The sequence below is a fragment of the Castor canadensis genome, chromosome 19 (assembly GCF_047511655.1).
Source record: "Castor canadensis chromosome 19, mCasCan1.hap1v2, whole genome shotgun sequence".
Classification (NCBI taxonomy): domain Eukaryota; kingdom Metazoa; phylum Chordata; class Mammalia; order Rodentia; family Castoridae; genus Castor; species Castor canadensis.
In genome coordinates this window covers 24,566,765-24,573,950 of record NC_133404.1, presented here as the reverse complement: position 1 = coordinate 24,573,950, position 7,186 = coordinate 24,566,765, and the positions used below count along the sequence as shown (strand labels likewise).

Here is a 7,186-nt window from a genome sequence, read left to right as displayed (position 1 = left end):
AAGGAATGTAAGACAGGATACATGCTTTTTGCAGCACTATTCACAATATCCACGCCATGGAATAAGACTAGGTGCATTTCAACTGATGAATCGATAAAGAAAATATCATGCACATGTACAGTGGAGAATTTTTCTATCTTAAAGAAGAATGAAATTAGGACATTTGCAATAAAATGGATGGAACTGATGATCAGCATTTTAAGTGAAACCAGGTTCAGAAGAACAGAAGACAACGGTCCCATGATTCCTCTCTCAAGACATATATACAGATATGTGTGTCCTTCCACCTGTTGTCTGGGTGAGTGTGCGCCAGTGTGCATGCATGAGAAAAGCCAGCCTGGGAAGCTGTTGTCTGGTTCAACTTAGGTTGGGGAGTCACCTGCAAGTGATTGCATGGGCCAACCACCCACTGCTTACACCCTGCTGGACTATTAGCCAAAGATGGTGGATCTTTTGGCAATCAATGAAGCAAATACTAGACTTATAAGTAGAATGGAAAACTTTTGAAGCAGCTGGTTAACCCTTAACCATACCTGGACGAGTTCTTTTCGGAGAAGGAGTATTGACTAAGCTGTGCAGAAAGAAGCCTAAAGCAAAGCAGTTTTTCGTATTTAATGGCCTTCTTGTATATGGCAATACTGTCATCCAGAGGAAGAAATACAACAAACGATATATTATTCTCCTGGAAATGTCACTATGGATTCCATCAAAAAATGAAGGAGAATTAAGGAACAGATGGCTTATTAAGACACCAAGTCATTTGCGATGTATGTTGTCACTGCCACTGACAAGTCAGTATGGATGAATTTCATAAATAAATGTGTTACTGATTTACTCTCCCAAAGTGGGAAGTCACCTAGTAATGACCATACTGCTGTCTGGCTTCCTGACTCTGAGGTTGAATGTATTTATGTGCTGTCAGAAAGCAAATTCATTATTGTCACCATTGCTAAAAATGTAGTTTTTGTTGTTTGTGGGCCCTGCTGTGAAAGAGCTTTCTTCTTCCCATCCAGTCTTCTAAGCATGTGTGAATGTGTTACTTCTGCTACGATCTTCTTTCCACGGGAGATATGGCAAAGCCTATTAGATCAGACTCTTGCATTCAGCCATTGGAATCTTCTTTAACTGATGTATCTCATGATGATGATAATAGTGACTAAGGACATATTTTGAAATATTTAATCAGACGTGAATATCAGAGAAATCAGCTTTGGGAGGAATGTAAAATTCTGAACTCTGTCAGTTTTGTTCTAGCGATGGATTTGCCTGAGAAAATTTTTACCAATTTCCATCAATATAATATTATAGAAAGAAGGTCTCCCATGCTCCCCAGTCCTGCCTTCTGCCCTTGCTCTGTACTGTTACTGGGAGAGACTGTTACAAATAGATGAGATAAATTTTTGGTTTCTTATTTCTGTTTATTTCTAGATTATTTTCTTGGAAAGTTGAGAAAACATATTTATTTAACATATCATGTACTACATTGGTTTTTTTTCTGTTATATGGAAAAACTTGAGAATAGAATGGTGGAAACAAGCATATAATGTTATTAATTAATAATATTGTTAGCTCTTTTTCTAACCATTCTATGTAATGGCTGGCAAAACATGGTTTGGAAACACTGTTAGACTTTTTTCTTGTATACCAAGTGGTAACTTGTGGTAATACCACTGTTACATGAAATATAAGCCCCTACCTTCTCACTTTTTGATTTATTTTTAAAAAATACACTGGTGTCTTTAAGGTAATAAAATGAGTGTTTATAAATGCATATAATTAGGAATACTTCTTATCTCACAGCTATAAATAACTAAATTTAGAAGTTTCTTTATTTTATAAGAATAAATATTTTTCATAAAATAGTCATACACACACGTGACAGGATTATAATTAAGAGACTGTTCTGCAAAGAATGAAGGGGAGGTGGGAGAGAATAAGAGTATGATGGGTGTGAATAACAGCAAAATACAGTGTGTCTGCATGGAGAGGCATAAGGAGACCCCATAAAAGCTATTGAAAACCAGAAGACAGAGAGATGGAGAAAAGACAGGGCAATGGAGAGAGTGTTTACATTATCAGGATACAATGTAGGCACATGTGAAATACCATGGGGAAAACACTTTGTACAATTATACATATTAATAAAAGCATCAAAAATGATATTGTTACATCAACATAAAGCTACACACAGAAACCACTGAGTAAAGTTCAATGTCTAAGACATCATCCTTAAAATTATGATCAGGTGATTTTTGCAATGTTTTCAAACCAACTCAATGTGAACAATATTTTTCAAATTATGTTGCTAGGAAAAGTGGATATACACATGTATATAATTTGGAATTCTCACTGAAGCCATATAAATGGGCTCAACACAGATCATACACCTAAACATAAGATCAAGAACCATAAAACTTATAAAGAGAAAACATAAATAAATTTTCATGATCTTCACTGAAATAATGGTTTCTATATAACACCAAAAGTGCAATTGATGCCAGTAAAAATGATACTGAATTTCATTAGAATGAAGAAATTTTGTGATTTAAAAAATACTATCAGTTGTGTGCATGATGACTTACCCCAGTAGTTGCAGAACTTGGGAAGCAGATTAAGGAAGGTCTGAGATTGAGATCAGCCTGGGCTGGATAGCCAATTCAAGGTCAGTCTGAACTACATAGGGAGGTTCTGTCTCAAAAACAAGGGATGTGGATTTAGCTGAGTGGTATACAACTTGTCTATTATACACAAGTCTTTGGACTCAATCCCCAATATGTAAATAAATATATAAATTGATAAACAATAAAGAAACTCAAACTACACTATCAAAAAATGAAAATAAACATGAAGATTAAGAGAACATATTTTTAAAAGATCATAGATTAAGATCTATTATGCAGAATATATAGGAAATTCCTATGAATCAAAAAGAAAAATATCATAATTAAAAATGGGTGAATGAAAGGGCTGAGAAGACAGCTCAAGTGGTAAAGGGCCCACCTGAAAAACACAAGGCACTTACTTCCAACATTATTACTGCCAATAAATAACTATAAAAATTAACATACAAAAATGGTGAATTATAGGGCAAAGCAAAATGGAAGCCTAGGACATTCTAGTGATCATCTCTGCAAAAACATCAATTTGTACAACTGCCTGTGCAAGACAATATCTTCATAAGACTATGACAATGAGCTTAAAGGTCACAGGACCTCCTCATAACAAGAAGGCTGAAGTGGATAGGAAGAGAAGTTTTACATTATCCCTCAAGACCATAAAGCACAGTACAGAGAGAGATGCCATTTGCTTAGGAAAAGAACTTTCTAGTTATCTTTAAATCTGGGCCCAGAATGGTAAATCCCAGCACTTTGGGCACAATCCCATGATACCCAACTCCAGGCCAGTCACCGTGGACTGGAGTCCATAGTCCCTTCCAGTTAACCGTGATCTATAATCTGCTTCCCTGCAGATAGGAACAGTGGCCTTGGGTGGTAGAAGGCAACCAGTATCAGGCAGGCCACAGGATTTGGGACTGTGCTATCCTTTCAGCAGCCTTATTGATCAAGGAATTCCAGCCTAGTACCACATGAGTCTCAGAGGTCATAGGATTCCCACCCAGCAAAGCTTGACTTGGCTGGGATTCCCAGGCTAAGGCATTCCTTGTGCAGTAGAGTATAAGGCAGTCCTAGATTTAGGGACTACATCAGATGGCATGTCCACATTTCAGGATAGGTTAACAATTGAATGGCATTCCATGTAAAGCCTGTCAGAAAGATGGAATTAACTACCTCCCTCATTGAAAGTGCAGGCATGAATGTATGACCAAAAGGTGCAAGAACATGCAAGTAAACATGATATCAGAGTTGAAAATGTACAGCTGGAGGTATGCCTCAAGGGATAGAGTGAAGCTTAGGAAGCAGAAAGCCCTGAGTTCAAACTGCAGTACCACCAAAAATAAACACCAATCAACAAACTGAAAAATGCCTGTGACCAATCTTTCATAAATGGAGATGTTTGTAGCCTGATAAAGAAATAAAGTAACCGCTTTAGAAATCTCACATGTTGTGATATATAAAAATTGTTCAAAGCAACCAACCTACCCTGTTGCTACTTTCCCTACCTCCTGCATTAGAGCCTCTGCAGAACTGTTGGGAGGGGGCTGGTATCAGCACACTAAGTGGAGCTTATGCGAACCCATCTCCTTCACACCTATTCCACAGGGTCGTAGTGATAAAGAACGTGTAAGTAGTACATGCTATGGCAGCTATCTGTAGGGGTCACTGCCATCTTCCACAGGCTAAGGTTGCACAATCCCACACAAAACTGTCTGTCCGTTCTCAGCCAGGGGAGCTGTCTTCCCAGAAGCACCTGAGTATTCAATATTCATCTGACCTAGGTACTTCCCAAAATAGGCAGTGTGTGGCTGAAATTCGAGCAGGACAGATCTGAGAATGACCTGGGAATGGATGAAACTATCAGCACCACAATAGCACAGCTTTGGACACTCCTGCCTGTGCACTAGCAGTCAGTTTCTGACATGGCCAAAGTTTCTGACATGGCCAAGACTTTGCAATCCCAATAAAACTTTCAATCTTTTAAAAATTTTTTTTGATGGGATGGGGTTTTGAACTCAGGGCTTTGCACTTGATAGCAAGCACTGTACCGCTTGAACCAAAACTGCACTCAATATTGCTCTGGTTATTTTTGCAGATGGGGTCTCAGGAACTATTAGCCCAGGCTAGCTTCAAACCACAATCTCCTGATCTCAGCTTCCATGTAGCTAGGATTATAGGCATTAGTCACCAGTGCCTGGCAAAATCTTTCAATCTGGATTCTGAAAACCAGGAAGAACAATGAAAAAAAGAGTCAGTCCTATGGTCTCAGCTGGCACAACACTCATGTGCCTAAAACAAGTTTTACACATTTCACCATCTCCCTCACACATCAAAGTGCAGGGTTAAGGACCATACAGGACTCAAATAGGCAAGGAAACCAAACAAAACATTTCTGCAGCCATTCCTTTTATTCCAGGCATGGTGTGCATTCCTAAAAACTGGGAAAAAAAGAAGCATGATCGCAATATGCATAGGGGACTGCTGAATAAAAGATAACTAAAAAATTGTTATCTTGCAATAAAATCATCACCTCAGCCCTCACCCACTTCTCATTCCCCCTCCTCCCTCCACACTACAGTCGTCATCCCACTAATCTTTACATTGCCTTAGACACCCCAGTGGCCCTAACAACCACTGTATCACAGATATCTCTGGTCACAATGTCTGGTCTTCCACCAGTGCCATCCTGATCTTAACTCCCAACACACCAACACCCATTCACCTCTAAAACACCAGGGCCCAAAACTCCCTTCTGAATCTAGTCTACTTGCCCCTAATCCTTGCCACTCCAAAATACTCTCAGAACCTCATATCAATCATCCTCGCCAAAATCACAATGCCATACTGCAGTGTCATGTAGACAGAAATGTACCCTACCTCAGGACAGTCACCATCTTCACACTGAGAAAAGTAGTGCATATTCCCCCAAACTGTGCCATGGTCACTCATCTCACTCCCCTCCACGTGTCGCCATCAACACCATGCATTACCTCGTTCAGACTTGAAAGACAAACATCCATCATGAAAACTTCTGGGTGACAAGACAAGACACATAGTGGGACAGAGGTGACACGATGCAGCCAGAACAACTCACAGTGTGAATGTTAACTACCAAGACTCCAAACGTATCCTATCTGGTTCTCTGAAACCAAGGGTTTTGGACCTCCCAACTTTTACATCAATATTCTAAGTCCTACAAACTTTAATACATGTTGAATAAAAGTGAACATTCCCCAGGCTCAGAGAAACCCCAGTGCTGCTGACTTTCTCACTCCATCTGCTTAGTAACTGGTCCTCATGTGAGGTGCAGGCCCCTCTGATCTCCTCTCCTCTACACGGGACATGCTGTCCCATACCTGACTACTCAAGCCCTTCCCAGCTGCCAGCTACTGTGCCACTGGCTGTCTTTGCCACAGGGCAGGGAGCACGGTGTCCTCCTTGAACTGAAATACCTGAGCATGTGGTCCAAGCTGCACAACACCCAAGCCCTGCACACAAGCCCATATCTCTCAGCCTCTGCTGCTTTTCAGTTTGTTTTGTTGTTTCTTTTCTCTTTTTTTGGTGGTACCAGCATTCGAATTAAGGACCTTGCCCCTGTGATGCAAGCACACTGCCACTTGAAATAAGTCTCCAGTGCTTTTTGCTTTTCTAAGTCTGCAAATAGGTTTGATTGCTCTTTTCCTGAACTGGGACTCCCATTGCTGGGATTACAGGTGTGGGCCACTAGAGTCCAGCTTGTTTGTTCAAACAGAACTCTTAACATTTTGCCAAGAATGTCCTTGAACTGTGATTCTCCAGATCTTCTCAAAGTAGCTGAAATTATAGTCCCTCAGCCTGACTACCTTAATAAGATCCAGTTAGGAAACCCAACTGGATTTCATATTGAATAGCCCTACTGCCTACTGCTTTCTGTAACTTTCACTTTCCTAACTTCACTAAGACTCCACTTAACCACCCATTCCTACTCTCCATCACAACTTTATAGAAAGCTGTTACCTCCATACAAATTAGAGTTAAGTTCCATTCTTGTGAGATTCTTTTCTGATAATAACAGTAATTACTGAATAAAATCTATACTGACAACTTAAACTACTATACCATGTTAACTTTAGTACAATAATACACAAGGAAAAATATAGGAAGTGATTCAGTATATATTGGTGACATAGGTAAGACAGATATATGCTTAGAGTATGAGTGTCACCAGTCTAAACTAAAAAACAAAAGATGCAGACTAATTTTGAATTTTCTTACAAGCAATGAGTAATCAATTAAAATTAGTTTGCTGCAATGTATTCATAATTATAAGGTAACTTATTTTTAAATTTCTTATATTCCAATTCTAATAAGACATGCATGAAACTGAAAAGATTTCTAGGGATAATACTCTAGATTCAGATCTTTCAAAAGTAAGGCCATAGGCAAAAGGAAGCAAACTATTGATGTATAATTTATCCCTTTACTTTTATGTAAAACAACATAATTTTCCAGCCTACCATTCAAATTTCAAAGCCAGTAAATCATCTTTCAACATTTACTCATAGAGCCAATAACAGCAAAGCCATTTTTGG

The 7,186-nt window shown here is 39.1% G+C and overlaps 1 pseudogene; it reads left to right on the top strand.

Moving 5' to 3' along the window:
• The first annotated feature begins 441 nt into the window (after positions 1–441).
• On the top strand, positions 442–1,160 carry LOC141419260 (pleckstrin homology domain-containing family F member 2-like; annotated as a pseudogene).
• The last annotated feature ends 6,026 nt before the right edge of the window (positions 1,161–7,186 follow it).